At 37.4% G+C, this 20121-nt stretch overlaps 1 long non-coding RNA gene across 3 annotated transcripts in view; it reads left to right on the top strand.

The window, feature by feature from the left end:
* Positions 1–20121, top strand: part of LOC141550683 (uncharacterized) — a 94363-nt gene that overhangs the window by 42674 nt on the left and 31568 nt on the right. For 2 of the 3 annotated variants that reach the window (XR_012484663.1, XR_012484661.1), the window contains exons 3-4: positions 17661–17813; positions 19102–19258. This is a non-coding gene — a long non-coding RNA (uncharacterized LOC141550683). Of the gene's footprint in view, positions 1–10518; positions 10741–17660; positions 17814–19101; positions 19259–20121 lie in introns of those variants that run through there. The other variant, XR_012484662.1, reaches the window with a different exon arrangement.

The raw sequence follows: 20121 nt of genomic DNA, 5'->3' as shown, positions 1-20121 counted from the left end.
GGTTAATCTTCAGGATTCTGTAACTTAGTCACCAGGGATCTGCCTCCGTCAGTTATTTCTGCCATGAGTCAGAGAGAACTGCTCCATAAAGGTCTCCCTGAAGCCAGGCATAGGATTCACAGTACATGAGTTGCTAAAAATAGAATTCTTTTTGTAGTCAGAGCTTGATTTTTAAAAAAGATAATTTCTGAAAACCTTTGCAGTTCTTAGTTTGTGATCTATATATGACTTTTAAAAATGTATTTTAATGAATATATTTCAACATAATTATTTTCCTTTGTAATCCTATGTATTTTATTTTGTGCAACATCACTCTGAGAAGGGGCCCATAGGCTTCATTGGACTGCCAAAGTAGTGTAAGGAGAGTTTGAGTCTTGAAGGGTAACTAGAAAATGACTCCTTAGTCTAGGAAGCATTTGATCCCTGAAATATTCTTCAGAATATTTCAGGAATCAGTCATCCTTGGGATGAGATTTATTTTGTTTATTTTTCTCTTAATTATTTATGTTTATTTGTATTTATTTTAACTTCCAAACTATCTCCCATCTTCTCCACTCTAAAAATAGAGAAGGCCCCCAATTGATGCAGATTTATAAAAATATGTAAAACATATTACATGTACTTCTGTTTATCAGTTCCTTCTGGAGATATATAACATCTTCCTTCATAGGTACTTTTTGGAAGATTTGAGTCCTTATATAACTTGGCTGTTCACAATTATTCTTTGAAAAATATTGCTGTTACTGCATACAATGTTCTTTTCTGCTCGTTTCATTTTTCATTACTTCTTGCAAATCTTTCCATGTTTTTCTAAAATCAACTAGCTCATCTTTTCCTACAGCAAAGTAATATTCCATCACAATCACATACCACAACTTGTTCAGTCATTCCCCAATTGATGAGCATCCTCTCAATTTCCAATTCCTTGCCACCACAAAGAAAGTTGCTATAAATATTTTATAATTATAGGTTCTCTTCCTTTTTTCCCTGATTACCTTGAGCTTGCTAGCTTGAAGGATATACACAGTTTTGTAAGTCTTTGGGTATAATTCCATAAGGCTCTACAAAATGATTGGATCAGTTTACAGTTCCAATGAGGTCTTTTTAGCTCAGAAAAGCTCTGGCTGAGTAGGGACAGAATCATCTAGGGGAGAGTTGTAGTTCTAAATCCCAGATCTAGGATTCCCCCACCCCATCCTTACCCTGATTCCTTATATCTCAAGGACTTTGATTCATGGTTCAAATCCCATCTCTGTTATTTACATGGTGACAGAGAAAATCACTTAACTTTTCTGAAGACAAATTTCCTCATCTGTAAAATGGTGAAAATAATAGGCCCTACCCCACAGGACTGCTGTGAGGATTATGTAAAATTATATATATATAAAGTGCTTTGCTAATTTTAACATATGTGTAGGTGTTAGCTATTATTATTGAAGATTTAAATGATGCTTTTAAGTCAATAAATATAAATGTAACTTTTTAAAACAAAGTTTAAGGTGAGAATTCCTTACTCCTAGATTGGTCCCAAATTAAAAGCAATCAGTTTAAAAAACTGGTTAGATCAATAGGTTAATCCTTTATATTACATAGTCCCCTTTGTCAGTCTTGTGATGTCAATGCATAAAATAAACTACATACTCTACCAAAGGAAGGGCAGTCAGGTAGTGCAATAGATAAGAGTACTAGGCCTGGAGTCAGGAAGACTCTTCATGAAATCAAATCCATCTCAGATACTTATTAGCTAGTGATCCTAGGCAAGTCACTTAACTCTGTTGCCTCAATTTCCTTATCTGTAAAATAAACTGAAAAACCACTCTAGTATCTTTGCCAAGAAAACCCCAAATGAGGTCATGTAGAGTTGAACATGACTGAAATGAAATACATTTTCAGCTGGATTGGAAACTCAGGAGGTGACAATGTAAATAATCTAATGTTTTCCTAGCTTTTACTTTGTTTTTAGGCCTTTTGATTCAGAATTCATCTGTTTGAACCAGTGTGAGATATTAGGTAGGGCAAAAAAAAAAAATAAATGCCGTTCATGACCCTTTAACAACTCTCTGTCTCTCTCTGTCTGTTTCTGTCTGTCTCTTTCTATTTGTCTCTCCCTCCTTCACTTCTTTCTTTCCCCTTCTCTCTCCTCCCTCCCTCTTTCCCTGGCTTCTTTCCTCTCCTCTCTCTTTGTTCTGATAGGGCTCCTTTTCTTGTCCTTGTTCTGTCCCTTTTCCCTTAAACCTCTGAAGGGACTTGAGCCAAATGCACAGTTGTCTGATCTGAAAGCCAGAATGCCAGCTTATTCATTTCACAAACAATAAAGCCAGAAGAGAGCTGAGTGACAAAAATATTGGTACTGGAAGACCTGGATTTTGAGTTCCAGCTCTGTCAGTTAGTAAATGCATGACCTCAAGAAAGTTACTCATCTGTAAAATAAAGATAATAATAGCATCTACCTCATAAGATCGTCGTGAGACTCAAATGACATAATATATATAGAAAACTCTTTGACCACTTTAAAGTGCCATTAAAATGTTAGCTCTCATCACCATCACTACTACCATCATCCTCATTATCACGTCATTTAAGTATTGGAGGTTTTAATTTTTTTCCCTACAAGGATCAGAGATTATAGTAAAGAAAGGAGTCTAACGTGATTATCTAATCTGTCTCTCCAGTTTTACAGAGTAGGAAAGCGAGGCATAGAAAGATTAAGCTATTTACACAAGACCATCAGGTTGTCAGAGAAGAATTTGGTCAGAAACCCACATTCTGGTATTCTTTCCTTGTCACCACAAGGAAAGATATTAAAAAGGCAAAAGACAGACAGCTGAATATATTTCCTCCCCATCTGGGGAATCCCCTTGGGAGAACACATTCCACTCAAAAGGTTGATTGGTAAGTCCCAGATTTGGGTTTCAGTGAGCTTAGATGATACTTCTGTACTTAGTGACCCTCTTCTCCACTTGAAATTTGAAAAATATGTGGAGTTCAGCAGGTCAGGGCACCTTCCCCTTGCTGAATGAGAAAGTGTTCTCGGTGTAGTTTTCCAGCTCAGGCTGGAGGATTAAGTGGTCCAGTGTCTCTTTATGATTCCTATTGCTTAGACTTCAGAATATGCTTTTGCAATATGAAAAAGAACATTCAATTTAATTATCTTTGGAAAAGTAGTTTAATTTCTTGGGGCCTCATTTTCCTCATCTAGATAACTAAATGGCCCAGTAATTGAGTACTGGACTTAGAGTAAGGGATTCAAGTTCAGACTTAGACATTTACTAGTTGGATGATTCAGTCACTTAGCCCCACTCTCATTTTCCTCATTTGTAAAATGGGGTTACTAATGACTACCTCCCAGGATAGTTGTGATTTCCAAATGAGATAATATATGTAAATCATCTTGTAAACCTTAAAAGTGTCATTTAAATGATAGTATTATTAGCTATTAAATGGAGCTAGGTGACATCATAATTGCAGTTCTGGGTTTTCATCTTCCTGAGTTTAAATCTGGCCTCAGATACTAGTTGTGTGACTCTAGGCAAGTCACTTAACCTTCTTTGTCTCAGTTTCTTCATCTTTTAAAAATCTGTACAAGGAAATGGTAAATTGCTTCAGTATCTTTGCCAAGAAAACTCCAAATGGATCACAAAGATCTGGACACAACTGAATTCAACAAAGCATTTATTCTTCCTACCTGCTTGGTTATTGTGAAGAAACCAATTTGTAAATTGTAAATCATTACATAAATAAGAGTTATTATTATTATTATTTCATCAACTCAGGATAGAAATGTACAGAGCCCAATCTCTGTGGGAGGTCCCATAAGGTAGAGAGAAATTTAAGGTATGCTACCCTACTACCTCAGGGAGCTTCCAGTCTCATTGTAAAATGTAATGCTAACACATGAAAACCATTAACTACTAGCTGGCCAATGAGTGGTACAGTAAGCAATGAAGAGGCAGAGATCTCTGCGGGTGGGGGTGATCATGGAGCAGGCAAGATTTGATATGCCCTTTGAAAGATTGGTAGCTCTGGAGAGACCAAAAGGGAAGGGGAGGGTATTCCAGAAATGAAACCGACCATGTGTTTCTTCTCTTCCTCCCCCTAAACAAGCTTCCCCTTGAGGATCCCAATGGGATTGCTTTCTCTTGGATAGGGAGCTCTTGACCAAGTTCCCACTTGGCTTAAGCACCTGTTCCTCATCTGTAAAACAAGCTGGAAAGGAAATGATAAACCACTCCAATATCTTTGCCAATAAAACTCCAAATGGGGTCATGAAGAGATGAACACAAATTAACATTTTTTTTAACACATACTATGTATGTCTTTAATAAGAAGAGATTATGGTACTTTGAAATTTACAGAGTGTTTTACATATATTATCTCAAGACGATAAAAATATTTGGTGGAATAGGGCTCAGCACATATCCCTGAGGCACTTGAGTTCTGACCACTTTCCAAGCTCCTGTTAAACCATTCATAATTATGTCATCAGTCACCAAACTGATCTCATTTACTATTGTCTTTCCATCTTTCACTCTGGAAGCATGATATCTAGGAAGTTCTGTGCCTCGGATGCAGGACTACAGATTTGTTTTATTGATTCTATTAGTTATAGAATCCAGATTCCCATTATTGATTAGAATCAAAGAATATCAGTCCTTGAAGGGACATTAGAGATATCATCTAATCTTATTCTTGGAAAGGGAAGGAAATGGAAGCAGAAGTAACGCACCCCTTAACTCATAATTTGCCAACTGGAACTAGAATCCAGGTCCTGTCCTATTGCTCTTTCTACTATGTAGATTTTTTTAAAAATTGAGATAGGATACCTAGACTTACCAACTTGGTGCCAAGGCTATGAAATGGTAGCTGCTACCACTCCTTCCTCTCAAATGCAGACTGGATTGTCATCATCAGCACTGCAGCTATTGCTATGGCAACCAGAAACAGCTCTGTCATAGGAACATAAGATTTAGAATTGGAAGAGAAGGAAAAGAAAAAAGGATTTAAATAGCACTTATTATGTGCCAGGTACTGTGCTAAGCTAAGTAGATGAGGTTATTATCTTCATTTTACAGTTGAGGAAACTGAGGCAAATAGAGATTGAATAAATGTCTGATTATAGATTTGAACTGAGGTCTTCCTCACTCCAGACCCAGAGATACATCCAGTGCACACCAAGCTGCCTAAGGGAGACATCTACCAGCTTTTTTAGACCAACCCTTCATCTAACAGGTAAGGAAACAGAGACTCAAAGAAGACTAGTGAGAGAGAGCCAGTGGGGATATGCTGGTAAACTGGCTCTCTGGGGGAAAATTTTTTTTATTTAAAAATTCAATATTCATTATTGCCATTTCCTCCATTATAATCTTAAGTCTAGACAATCAATAGATCTATAAATCAAGACCATACCTATAGCATTTGCCTATTTCCCAAGTAAATGTTCGCTCACACTAAAAACTTAATAATCACCATGGTCCACATGAGCTACATCCAGCAGACTCTGGAGATACCTCTACTCAACTGAGAGAAATTCTGATTTCACTGAAGGGGGAATTTCCCAAAGTCTCTCCTGTGGTAAATGATCTTGGTCTGGCTTCCCTACATGGTGACTTCATCCCAGAATCTTCTCTCTCTCCAAAGACTTTCCTGGAAAGGGTGAATCTCCAGAGCGGGTTTGCAATGGTTCCAGCACAACCCAGAGCCTCAGAAACTCTAAATTGCCTGATGGGACTATTGCATTTACGGTTTGGGGAAACAAGATCAAAGGAAGGGAAAGTATAAATGGGGGGAAAGAGGGAGAAAGAGGGAGTTGGGTTTATTCTTTTCTTTTGGTGCTTAGGGGAGACTTTTTTAGTATTTTAATCAATTTTTTTAAAAAAAGAGAATGCAGGGGCCAGGTAGGTGGTGCAGTGGATAGAGTACTAGTCCTGAATTCAGGAGGACCCAAGTTCAAATCTGATCTCAGACACTTAACACTTCCTAGCTGTGTGACCCTGGGCAAGTCACTTAACCCCAGCCTCAGGGGGAAAAAAAAAAAAGAGAATCCATAAAGAGTTGGTCTTCAACTCAATAAGGTTCTAGTCCTGTCTCTGACAAATATTAATTTTTCCCCTACATATGCATTTTATTTTGTTTTTACACATATATTTAAAAAATACACATTTCTTGTTTGTTTTTGCTGAGGCAATTGGGGAAGTGTTAAGTGTCTGAGGTCAAATTTGAACTCATGTTCTCCTGACTTCAGGACTGGTACTATATCCACTGAGCCACCTAGCTGCCCCTAAAATACACATTTCTTTATGAATCATGTTAGGAGAGAAAAGTCAGAACAAAAGGGAAAAAACGACAGAAGAAAAAAAAAGTGAACATAACATGTGTTAATTTACATTCAATTTCTATAGTTCTCTTTCTGGATGCAGATGGAATTGCAGATGGCATTTTCTAGCCAAAGTCTATTGGGATTGCCTTGGATCACTGAACCACTGAAAAGAACTAAGTCTTTCACAGTTGATCATGACACAATCTTGCTGTTACCATGTATGATGCACTCCTAATTCTGCTTGTTTCACCCAGCATCAGCTTGTGACATGTATTGGTTTGTGACCCTAGGCAAGTCTCAGTACTCCCAGAGAATTCTCTAAGAATCTAGGAGAAGATACTGTTCTTCATTAATAGAGAATCTCCTCCTTTCCCTATCCCAGTGAAATCACAGGTCCTGATCCTGTCTCACCACCTTCTATCAGTCAGAGGGATGCACCACATCCTTCCTCCCCTTGCCCAACCACCTTTGCTCAGAGATCTACACTTGTCTGAATGTCAATCCTTTTTTTTTTTAAACATTATTCCTTTTTTTCCCTTTATCCTTCAAAGCCTGAATTAAGTCCTACTTTAACTGTCCTCTGATAGTTCTAGCCCCACATTGATCTGCCTCTCCTCTGAAATGCTATAGCATTTCTTTCAGCACCACACAATATAGAACTCAATCACATCTCCAGTCATTCTGTTGTTTGTCCTTCCTTCTCCACGAGCACCATGACATCAGGGATGTGATACCATAACATGCAGGTGAGATGGATTTAATGAGGGAGTGCTGGGCAAGGTCACCTGCCTCACTTTCCCCTCCAGAGACATCTGGGTCCAGTGGCCAGATATAGACTGGCAATGGCGCTGGATGAAATAGGAGACCCTCTACCAATCAAACATCTTTTCTCTTTCTGTGTACACAGCACTCAACATATAGGATTGTCTTTCCCCAAACCACATTAGGCTTTGGTTTACATTTGTTTTACTCTCCATTAGGAGGCTCAAAAGTGCTTCCTAAATACCTCTTCTACTATGCCTTTGAGAGACCTGAAGAAACATATAGTATGTTTCTTCTTTTTAAAAATTTTTATATTTTATTTTTTTCAATTTACATGTAAAAACAATTTTTAACATTTTCTAAAAAAAAAATTTGAGTTCTAAATTCCCTCCCTTCTTCCCCTCCTCGCTGAAAAGGCAAGAAATTAATATAACTTATACATGTTAAGTCATGCAAAACAGATTTTCATATTAGCTGAGAAACAAGATATTTCTTAAGGATTACAGTCTTTTTCATTATTTGTATATATATATATATATATATTTTTAGGTTAAATGTGCAATTCTTTTTTTTGGCTGAGGCAATTGAGGTTAAGTGACTTGCCCAAGGTCACATAGCTAGGAAGTGTTAAATGTCTGAGGTCAGATTTGAACTTAGGTCCTCCTGTCTTTAGGGCTGGTGCTCTATCCACTGTGCCACCTAGCTGCCCAAATCATACAATTCTTCTAAACATATTTCCACATTTATCATGCTGCACAAGAAAAATTAGATCAAAACAGAAAAAAGTGAAAAAGAAAAAAATTCAAGCAAACAATAACAATAAAAAAGGTAAAAATTACTATCTTATAATCCATATTCAGTCCCCATGGACTACAGTCTTCATAAGTGATTTTTGAGCAAGTAAATTATTTTGCTTATTATAAATACCAAAATAAGTATAAAGAACATATAAAATCTGCATACATAAAAATATGTATAATATAATTTTACATATATACCTATTTGTGTCTAATGGTGGCTATCTCTAGATTGGGAGAAGGAAGGGAGAGAAGATTAAAAAGGAAATTTACATGATAATTTTGTTGTATTTTTGAAAGAAATAGCAAGCTGTGCATAGTTGATTTGCAGTTTCATGTACAATCACTTTTTTATTGTACTATGTTATGGAAATGTGTGTTTATTCCATAATTTTTAATGTTATTCTAGAAAAAAAAGAATTTTCTTAAGCACCCACAGGGGAAGGATGGCATCCAGCATCCTTTATTTAGGGCATGTACAACCACCTTCTGTTATCCATAAAGTATTGTATACATGTATGCAAAAAATATTTCTGAAAAACTGTAAACTCTTCTTGGAACTGCTATTTATCTTCTCAGGTCACTGCTTAAGAATATATACCCAAACATAAACACTTTCATACATATAAAGAGTCAGAGAGTCAGAAATTGAGAGTTTAAAGTTCCTATTAAGATAGAATTTGGCCTAAATTCTGAGACTTCACTCAGTATTCTGTGTCTTTGTTGTCTTTGCAATGAAATGAGGGAGTTAGAACAGATAACCTCAAAGCGTCCTTGCAGCGCTGATAGTCTAAAATGTCCTTAAAATGAACCTTGGATGCTCTGAGGTCAACTTGAACCTTATTCCAAGGAGATTTACATCTGGTACTGTTCACAGTGTCCCCACAGGAATATGTCCTTATTCTGACACTAGTCAAATGACTTTATCTTGTGATCATCACCTTGACTTTTCCATAAATTCAACTCTTCTATTTGTTGTGGAGAGCTTTTATTTATTCATTAATGCTTTAGTCCTTCCCATTTTAGAGATTGCAAATCCCTTCTCATCCTCCTTTCTTCCTTCTACATAATCATCATTATGAGTGACACAAGAAGTGGCAATATTAGCAAGAAAACATGAGACTTTTCCTGAGGCTGTCAGGAAGCCTAGGCAGAAATGGGAGGTTACTGTAAGATTAGACCTTTCTATAACACAGAGACTTTCTACCTACAGCATGATTTTCTTCTTTCTTTTTTTTTCCTTTTTCCTGAGGTAATTTCCTTCCTTTCTTCATTTCTTCTTTCCTTCCTTCCTTTCTTCCTCCCTTTCTCTTTTGTTCCTTCTTTTCCTCCTTCCTTCTCTCCTACCTTTTCTCCCTTCTTCCTTTCCTCCTCTCCTTTTTTCCTTCCTTCTTTCCTACCTTCCTTCCTTTTTTTTTTCTCAGATAATTGAGCTAAGGCTTAAAGAATTTGCCCAATTAGTAAATGGTGGTCCATAGAACCTATGTGTCCTAACTCTTAATCATGCACTTTCTTTGCACAACACTGTGTTACCTAAGGCAGCATCAAGATAATAATAAAATCAGGAAACATTTATTAAACAGCTACTCCACGTAAGGACTGTTTCAGGCCCTGGGTATACTAAGGAAAAGAAATAGTTTCTGTTTTCAGAGAGTTTATGTTCCACTGGATATGATTTCATGAGTGACCTTCCTGACCCTTCAGTTATCTTCCTGTTTGATGTTTGAAATTCAAGAGACATGGTATATAATTCCACTATTAAAGACATGAGGCTCAAAACTGGGCAAATTCCCTATTAAAATGGTCCCCAAAAAGGGACCTTGCTCTGATGAAAGTGGCCCTATGTGACCTATTTTGTTGTTCATTCATTTCAGTTGTATCCAATTCTTCCTGAGTCCATTTGGTGTTGATGAATTTTTTGACAGAGACACTAGAATGGTTTGCTATTTCATTTTCCAGCTCATTTTAATTTTTAATTTTTGCTTCCATTCAAATTATCTTTTATTTATTTATTCGTTTATAAGAATAGTTTTTTATTTTTCAAAATACACACAAAAATAGTTTTTAGCATTCATCTTTGCAAAACCTTGTGTTCCAAATTTTTCTCCCTCCCTCCCCATCTTTCCCCTCCCCTAGGCAGCAAGTCATCCAATATAGGTTAAACACATACAATTCTTCCAAACATATTTCCATATTCATCATGCTGTGCAAGGAAAATAAGATCAAAAGGGAAAAGAAAATGCAGCTCATTTTACAAATGAGGAAACCAAGTCAAACAGCATGAAGTGATTTCAAGGTAGTGAATTCAGACTGGCATTCTATCTGCCTAGTTGCTCTAATTCCAGGATTACATGAATTCAAGATGCTTTATAAGTTAATTACACAAACCTTAGTACAAAAAAATCTTTGCTATGTCAGCTTCTATTCCCCATATATTGCTTTAAATTTTTTTTTTTTTTTAAAGTGCAAGGACAATCTCCTAGGTTCCAGATGATAGCATGTACTTAAATGTGTTTTTATGTTAAACCACATGAATCCCCACCTGTGAACTCTCCATTTAGCTGTTTCCTATCTTGCTCCACCCATGTGTTTTGTTCCCAGCTGTTTATAAGTGTCACTGTGCCCAGGGCTGCTAAGGAGTCACCCTGCTTGGTGGTGGATAGCAGTGGGGATAACCTCAGGAGAGGAACCTTGGATGACTCATGCCTTGAGCCCATCAGAGAGATGACCTTGCCCCAGAATAAAAACCAAGGAAACAAAACCAAATTATTTACAGCCAAATATCCTGAAATCCACATGAGAAAGAGAAGAGGAAGGACACATAGGAAGAAAGTCTGGGAAACAAAGGAAGGACTTAACAATAAGGTAAAGGAGTCAGGCTTTTTGTATTCTTCAAACGTGGTCTGATCACCTCCTCTTCATCCCAAGAAAGTGGGATTTATCCTCTGTTCTATGAAATCAAAACTGACTATTCCCACTAAACAGACCTTTCATGGACTAATCAGTCAATACACATGCATTGAACACCTAGACAGTGCCTGGAACTGAACTAAAACTGGAAAAATACAGTCCCTGCCCGGCTACAATCTAGTGGGGGAGACAAAATATAAGCAACTATGTACAAACACGCTATACGTATGGGACAGAATGGAAATAATGCAGAGAGGGAAGGTACTAGAATTAAGAGGGATCAGGACAGGCTTCCTGTGTAAAGTGGGATTTTAGCTGGGACTTGAAGGAAGTCAGAAGTCAGAAGTTAGCCAGATGAGGGCTCCATGCATGGGGAATAGTTAGGGGAAAATTCCTGGAGCTGAGAGATGGACTTTCTTGTTCAAGGGACAGCAAGGAAGCTGGAATCAATGCACTGGGGGGCAGAGAATAAGGTGTAAGAAGACTAGAAAGATGGAGGACAGGTTATTAATGATTTTGGATGCCAAATAGAGGATTTTATATTTGATCCTAGGTTAGGGGAATGTCTACATGGTCAGAACTACACTTTAGAATATTCACTTTGCTAAATTAATGATAGTCTGGTATTGATAGAGTATAGTTTCTAGGAGAAATATAGCAATAGTCCTAAGGCCCCCTGACCTTAAAGTGTTATTGTTCTAACAATCTGTCAATGATTCTAAACAGATAGATAACCAAGTTCCTGAGACAGTAGTGAATAATATTTCTGGGTCACAAAATTAGCATATCAGTGACAGGAAGAACCACATCTCTTTGTCTTTTCCTATAAATTTGTCTTCCTGCTCCTGATACTTTGCTAAATCCTTTTGGAACTTAGCCCTCTTCAATTGGCGTTAGAATTATGATAAAATTTGCCCATTGACTTGGAGATGGGTTCAAGCCTGCAAGTTCTTTTGAGACACCTTGCAACACTGGTCTGTGATCCCCACCTTTTTGGGGTTCCTTTTGAACTTCAACAGTATGAGAGACTTGTGCTTGGGAAACTAATAAACAAATTGTTTCAACCGAGGTTGATAAATTGATTCTCAAATCTACTTATCTAATTCTAATTTCTCTGCTGATTTCCAGGTTTAGATTTCTAACTATAATCTTCAAATCCATCAGTGAGTTCAGGATATATCTGCCCTACGCATGTGAAGACTTCCCTCAGAGGAATGGGTGGACGGAAATATGAACCTCTCATCTAGAATGCCCTCATTACTCATTCTATTTGTCTAATTTCTACCAATCTTTTACAGTCTAGCTCATATGCCATCTCCTCCATGAAATCTTCTTTTATTATTCCCAGTCAAAGGTGATCCCTTTCTCTTATGAAACACATGCCATTGTACCTGTCTCACATGATGACCACATTCTCCTTTATCCTAGTTAGGGCCAATATGGTATGTAGATTATAGAGTGAAGTTTTAGATTCAAATCCTACCTCAATAGGATACTCAGTGGCTGAATGCATTCATAGACACTCATATAACTCTTTTAAGTTTTACCAGAATATCATTTTGATGATCACTAAAAAAGGAATGTTAAAAAATTGTTTACATGTAATGTAATTGAGGAAAAATAAAAAAACAATGTAAAAATATTTGCTAGAAAAAACCTGAAATTTATTAGTATTTTAGTGATTTAATACTATTTGAAGAACACTTTGTAAACATCTTAATTGACCCTTAGAATAGTCCTGTAAGATAGGTACTATTAGACTTATTACATTATGTATATATAATATATACAAATTTTACAGAAATTGAGGCTTAAGTTGGTTAAGAATCATACAGATTCTCAAGCAGCTAAATGGTACAGTGGAGAGAGCACGGGGCCTGACCTGAAGAAGGACCTGATTTCAAATCTGATCTCAGACACTTGACACTTCCTAGCTGTATGACCCTGGGCAAGTCACTGAACTCCAATTGCCTCAGGAAAAAAAAAATCACACAGATAGGAAATGTTTGTGAAAGAATTTGAAGAAATCCCATCTCCAGAGCCAGCATTCCATTATTGCATCATGGCTCTTTTATATCTCTCTATCCAAGGATGGTTATACACAGGCAGAGTAGATATCTGTAGCGCCAGTTCTTTTAACATCCAACTTGTTGACCTATTAGCATGTTTCCTTTGGCAATAAAGATTGGTGGAAATATCTACATAGTGCTAGGTATAAAGGGGACACCCTTTAGTTGTCATCACTCATTAGTACTTGAACATGAAATGGCTTATTCTATTTCCACCAGTGTGACCTTGGGCTAAAATCTGTCTCTAATGCATACTGACTCTGTGACCTTGAATTAGTACTGTTAAATTACATCATCATCATCATCATCATCATCATCATCATCATCATCATCATCATCATGAAAATTGTTCTATGTGCCAGGGACAATGCTAACTATCTCATTTGATTCTCACAACAGTGCTGAAAAGTAATTTTCCCTGGCTCACACAGCTAATAAGTATTTGAGGTGGGATTTAATCTCAGGTCTTCCTAGATGCCTCTAGGTGACATCTAAGATTATAAGTAATAGAGCAGATGTGAGTCTTCATTGGTAGAGAGAAGTCACACTTGGAACCTTCCTTCATTAATAATATATGCTGGGATAGGGGATAGGAGGACTGGGAAAGATTTCCACCAATAGAGAGTCTACTTTAACAGAAGGATGCTGAGGAGGCTAAATTAGGAGTTTGGATTACTGTATTTGTGATTTTTTTTTTACTTGTTTATTTTTGAAGGGAGTTTTATGAGAATGGAGGATAAAGTACTGAAACATGGTGGAGGGAAAGTTAGCAAGAGGGTATGAATAAGGAAATGCCCCCAAGAGGCTATTAATAGAGAGATATTTTGATCCCCTTCAAATATTGTCAAAGCACCAGAAGAGCAAATTGGAGGTGGCTATGATCCCTTTAACGATGGATGCTCCAGTGTATCACCTCCTCAAACCAAATGTTCCTTTCCTCAATTCCTCATTCTTTCTCATTTCACTACGTCCAATCAGTTACCGAGTGTTGTGATTCTGGTGAGGGAATTGAAGTTAAATGACTTGCTCAGGATTACACAGCCAAGAAGTGTTAAGTGTCTGAGATCGAGTTTGAACTCAGGTCCTTTTAACTCCACAGTCAGTGCTCTCTCCTCTGCACCATTTAGCTGCCCTCCTACCTTTTCCTCTTAAAATCTCTAACTTCCTTCCAAGTTGAACTCAAATGTCATCTAAAATGAAGCCTTTCTTCTCTATTTAGTTAAATGTACCTCCCTTCCTTCCCTTTGTGTGTGTATACACACAGATATATTTATTCATATACATTTATAATATACACATATATACATATATTTAGACTGGAACAGTGATTTCTTTAGTATAAGGAATTCCCTACAATCCTTGCACAGTGTCACATAACTAATATGGGCAAGATAAAACTTCAAATCAGATTTTCATAACTCCAAGGCCAGCTATCTCTCCATTTTCTTGTGTTGCCTTTCAGCATAAATACCTTGTATTTGCTTTGATATACTTTGTATATACTTTTAAAAAATTATTAGTTAATTAGTTAATATTTTCCCCCGGTTACATTTAAAACAGTTTTTTTACTTTTGTTTTTAAGATTTTTGAGTTCTAGGTTCTCTTTCTTATCCCCACCCACAATTAAGAGACCACATGTTAAGTTATGCAAAACATTTTCATAAAAGGTAAGTTGTGAAAGAAAACACAGATCTCCTACCCTAATGAAAATAAAGACCCTCAAGTTGTTTTTTTTTTTTTTTTTTTTTTTAATTTAAGTTAAAAAGAGAAAGAGAGAGAATGCTTTGAGCTATATTCAGACTCAATCAGTTGCTTCTCTGGGTGTGAATAGGATTTTTCATCATAAATCCTTCAGAGTAGTTGTGGATGATTACACTATTGAGAATAACAAAGTCATTTACAGCTGGTCATCCCAGAACATTGCTATTTCTTTGTATACAGTATATTTCACTTTGCTCATGAAAGCCTTTCTTGAGAGCATCCTGCTCATCATTTCCCAGAGAACAATAATAGTCCATCAGGGAAACTTGCTTCAAAAAAAAATTTTTTTTTATCATTACTATTGATAATTGTATTTCCCTTCATATATTCTCTTTCTCCATTCACCCTGTCCCTCTTCAAAAGTGTTTTGCTACTGACCACTCCCTCCCCCAATATACTTTCTCTTTTATCACCTCCCCCCTATCCATATTCCATTCCTCTCCCATTTTCCTGTAGAATAAGATAGATTTCTATCTCTTTATTGAGTATGTATGTTATTTCCTATTTGAACCTATTCTGATGAGAGTAAGATTTACTCACTCACCCTCTCTTATCAAAGTAATTTCCTTAAACACAGATCTGATCATGTACTTAAACTCCAATGGCTTGCCATTGGATCTGGGACAAATCTTTTTAGCCTTTAAAACTCTTTGCAGCTAGGTCCCAATTATCTTTCCAACCTCATTAGATATGATTCAACTATTGTCTATCTTGGTAGAATGTAAGCATCTTGAGGGCAGGTATTATTTCATTTTGTGTCTTTGTATCTCTATCCCCTAGCCTAGCACCTAACACATCTCAGCCACTTAATAGATAGTTCTGAATTAACTGTCTCTGCTGCTAATTGGCTCTGTAACTTTAAATTCATTTTCCTTATCTGTAAAATGAATTTAAAAATACCTGCCTTATGGTCCTCAAACTGGAATGTCAGAATGAATGGACACAAATGTACTTTGGAAATTGTAAATAACAAATGAAGTGTTAAGAGGAGTCAGACATGGGAATTTTCACTTAGAAACAGAGTCAAGATATTAAATTCTAAATATAGTAAAGAATATACCAAATACTTTTTCTACTTGACTAGCTATTCTACTCATTCCATTTTTAGCGGCCCAGACCCCTGAATTCAGCTTTGCAATCCACTCATAAGCCATCAAACCATTTCGTTTCCTGGACAGATGGTCAATTATCTGGGAGCTAGTAATGGGCCTGGGGTCAGACTGACCCACTAGGTGACTCTGCTTCAAAGCACTGCACTGCTGTCCAAAACACCTGTCCTTGCTCTTTGAATAGGCTCTGGAGCTGATACAATCAGCTTTCATAGCAACAGATTGAACCTGGCAACCAGTGTTGGCCCCTAACATATGTATGTCTATATGCATGTGGTTGTGGAGCTTTTTGAAACTTCTTCAAAATTAGAAGCTAGGGACAAAAAGGAAGGACTGTGGCTCTTACCTTTCTTCATCTGTCATGTAGAGGAGGAAGCAGGTGCTCTCTTTTCCCACAGGGAAGACAACTTGGGGGACCAATCATTTAACTGATAAATATTTATTAAAGCGCTTTGCTAGCCGAGGATAAGCCTAAGCTCTCACAATTTACCCAGACTTGCAAGGTCCCTACATATGGAAAGATAACTGGCTATGTTAGGCCATATACCATAAGGGCTATATGGTTGTCTTGTGTTCATCAGAATCATAGAATACCCTATCTATCACTATTCTTGACTAGCCCACCAAGAAGTCTGACCAAGGCCTCAAAAAGCCATGGTTGGTTTCAAGGTGTTGTCTTGGTCATTGTTTACTTGTGTCTGACTCTCCAGGACCCTATTTGGGGTTTTCTTGACCAGATATTGGGTGGTTTGCCATTTCAAACTGAGGCAACTAGGGTGAAGTGACTTGCCACAGCTAAATTTCTTCAGATTTGAACTCATAAAGCTGAGTTTTCCTGACTCCATGTCTGATCCTATCCACAATGCCCTAGCTGTCTTTGAAGGGCCCTGATCATACTCTGAGGTTAATTTGTCAAGAGGCAATTTGCTCAGTCTCTCCACAACTTCATATATTGTGGTCTCTTCCATTCATCTCTGATCTAGTGAGTTCCATACACACTCATATTTCTGAGCAGAACTTGACTATCAGATGAGGGGAGCTAGGTGACATAATAGGTAGAATACTGGGCCTGAGTTCATTTTATTTTATTTTATTTTTTGATGATTCAAGAAGCAGTTATTAATATCTACTAGATGTAAGGCACCATGTTGGAGCTACAGAATCAAGGATGGAAAAAGTCCTAATATCCTAGGGAGAGAGTGACTCATACTGAGATTAAGAATGACAAAATATATACCAGATAAATACAAAGTAGTTGTGTGGGGCAAGGGAAGAGGCACTGGCTGTTTGAGGCGATAAGCAAAGGACTCCTGTAGGAAGCTGAGCTGTGAAGGGAGCTGGGAATTGATTTTAAGAGCTAAATATGAGGGAAAATCCGATTATTCTTTCCTTCCTTTGAGAAGAGACAAGTCTATTCTCTCTTCAGCAGCCTTTAGGGCATTCCCAAGTGAGTTCTGACATCACTGACAAAGCATTTTCATGAAGATGAAATGTTTTCTCAAATCCCATTCTCTTTATTTCGCCTCTTTTTTAAATCAAAACTTTATTTTCAAAATAATGCATGAATAATTTTCTTTTCTTTTTTTTAAACAAAATTTTTCCCCTGAGGCATTTGGAGTTAAGTGACTTGCATAGAGTCTGAGGCCAGATTCAGGGCTTCAGGGTTAGTGCTGTATCCACTGCATCATCTAGCTGCCCCCATAGATAACTTTCAACAGTCACCCTTGCAAAACTTGGTGTTCCAATTTTTTTCATATGTAAAACATGTGCAGTTCTATGCATATTTCCACAATTATTATGCTGCACAAGAAAAATCAGATCAAAAAGGGGAAAAAATGAGAAAGAAAACAAAGTTAAAGCAAACTACAATAAAAAAAGCAAAAATACTATGTTGTGATTAACATTCAATAATCCATAGTCTTTTCTCTGGGTGCAGTTGGCTCTCTCTATCACAAGACCATTGGAACTGGCCTGAATCACCTAACTGTTGAAAAGAGTCATGTCCACCAGAATTGGTCATTGTATAATTTTCTTGCTGCTGTGCACAATGCTCTCCTGGTTCTGCTCACTTCACTGATCATCAATTCATGTAAGTCTTTCCAGGCCTTTCTGAAATCAAACTGTTGGTCATTTCTTATAGAACAGTAATATTCCATAACGTTCATATACCATAATTTATTCAGCCATTCTCCAACTGATGTCACAAACATTTTTGCACATGAGGGTCTTTTTCTCTTTTTTATGATTTCCTTGGGATACAGTGGGCCTAAGTTCAAATATGACCTCAGACACTTACTAGCTGTGTGAACCTGGGTGGGTGCTGCCTAAAACTAGAGAAGGAAATGGCAAACCACTCCAGTATCTTTGCTGAGAAAACCCCAAGGAAATTCTGTCATGGGGTCACAAAGAATCAGACATGACTGAATGACTGAATGACATAAATCACCCGATGAAGAACTTGACAATGGACTTGGTCATCTTACTTTTGCTTATAGAAGCTTTTCTGAGCTGAAGACACAATCAAAAGTTGAGAGAGAGGCTGAAGGAGGTTTACTTGATTGTCTCAATCAAATTCCAAAGCATAAGTAAATGGGCAAACAGGGCTTTCCCCCCCAAATATTAGCAAGAATAGCCTAAAGCCAGGGGCATCCTTCTTGGTGATCTTATATGAATGCACTAGAAATGCTACGTGCTGACTCCACTATGAGTTTTGCTCTGACCTCTAGTCCCTTGGATATTCATCAGGAGGCAGACTGCAGGTCTCCCTGGATCGGGGTGGTATGCTTGTAGACTTCTTATGCTAGGGAGCTTCAACATTCATGCTGATTGTCCTTTTAATCACCCAACCTCCAAATTCCCCAAGTCGCACCATTCTTCCTTCTATGTCAGCTACATAGAGGGATAAATGTCCACTCCCCCTTGATTTTGCCATCAACCACAATTGTGGGCAGCTGGGGGGGTGTAGTGGATAGAGTACCAGAAAGACTTGGTCAGACACTAGCTGGATGACTCTGGGCAAGTCGCTTAACTCTGTTTGCCTTAGTTTTCTCATCTTTACAATGAGTCTGAGAAGGAAATTGCAAATCACTCCAGTATTCTTGCTCAGAAAACCCAAATGGGGTCACAAAGATGCAGATGTGATTGAAACAGCTAAACAACTACAACAATTTTTCTACTTCAACAATCAAAACCTCAAAATACATTTTTAAAAATCAAATAATAATTTCCTGTCATTTCCTCTATCCCTGTGCCTTGACTCTCCTAAATGTATTCTTCATCCTCACCAGGACTTCTAATCCCTCCATCCCTCCACATTCTCCCAGGCTACCTCCATAATCTAACCTTGCTTTTTTTCCTTCCTAATATTGACTCTCTAGTTAAAGAAGCACAAAATTTGAGAGTTGGAAAGGAATCTCAGTGGCCTTCCAGTCCAAATCATGCATGAAAGGAATCCCCACGAAATTACATCCAACATGAGGTCATCTGGTACGTGCTTGAGGACCTCCAAGAAGGGAGAAACCATCATATTTCCAGGTAGCCTGTTATGCTTTTGGATAGTCTGGATGATTAGGCAGTTTTCCTACATTTGTCTCTTTATAATATCTCCTGGTTCTGCCCTATTGGGCCAAACAGAGAAAGTTCAGTCCCTTTGCCACACACAGCTTTGAAACATGAATTACGTCTAGTTATCTTGTCTCTCTGAATCTTCTCTTTTGTCTAAACACCCATTGCCTTCAATTGTGCATCATATGACATGGACTCAAGACCCTTCCTCATCCTCATTATCCTTTTCTGGACACTCTCCAGCTTATAAACTGAACTGAACATAGTACTCCAAATGAGGTCTGATAAGAGTAAAGTACAATGGAAGTATGATCTCTCTGTCATTGCAAGCTATGCATCTCTTGGAACAACTGAGTGGTACTAGCTGTGTGATCCAGGCAAGTCATTCAATCTCTGTTTGCCTCAATTTCCTCATTTGTAAAAAAGCAATGATAATAACAGCACCTACTTCCCAGTGTTGTGAGGATCAAATAAATTGTAAAGCACTTAGCACAGTGACTACCACATAGTAAATGCCATATGAAAATATTATTGTTGTTATGAGACCTCAGAATACATCTAAATCCACAGATGACACCTTTTTTAAGATTTGACCTCTATAATTCATTGTGTTAGTCATCTCTCCCACCTTTGAGTCATATGCAAATTGTGCCTTTTTTCAAGTTATTGACTAAATATTAAATAGCACAGGCAAAGCATATGCTTCTAGGACACTGCACTGGAGATCTACTGTCATGATAACATTGAAATATTAACAAATAGTCTTTGAGTTCAACCATCTACCCGGTTATGAATCTATTTCATTGTCTTATCATCAAGTCCTCGTCTCTCCA

Source organism: Sminthopsis crassicaudata, chromosome 1 (genome assembly GCF_048593235.1).
Source record: "Sminthopsis crassicaudata isolate SCR6 chromosome 1, ASM4859323v1, whole genome shotgun sequence".
In the NCBI taxonomy this organism is placed as follows: domain Eukaryota; kingdom Metazoa; phylum Chordata; class Mammalia; order Dasyuromorphia; family Dasyuridae; genus Sminthopsis; species Sminthopsis crassicaudata.
Note: the sequence above shows the minus strand (reverse complement) of the source record. Positions and strands in the feature narration are given on the sequence as shown.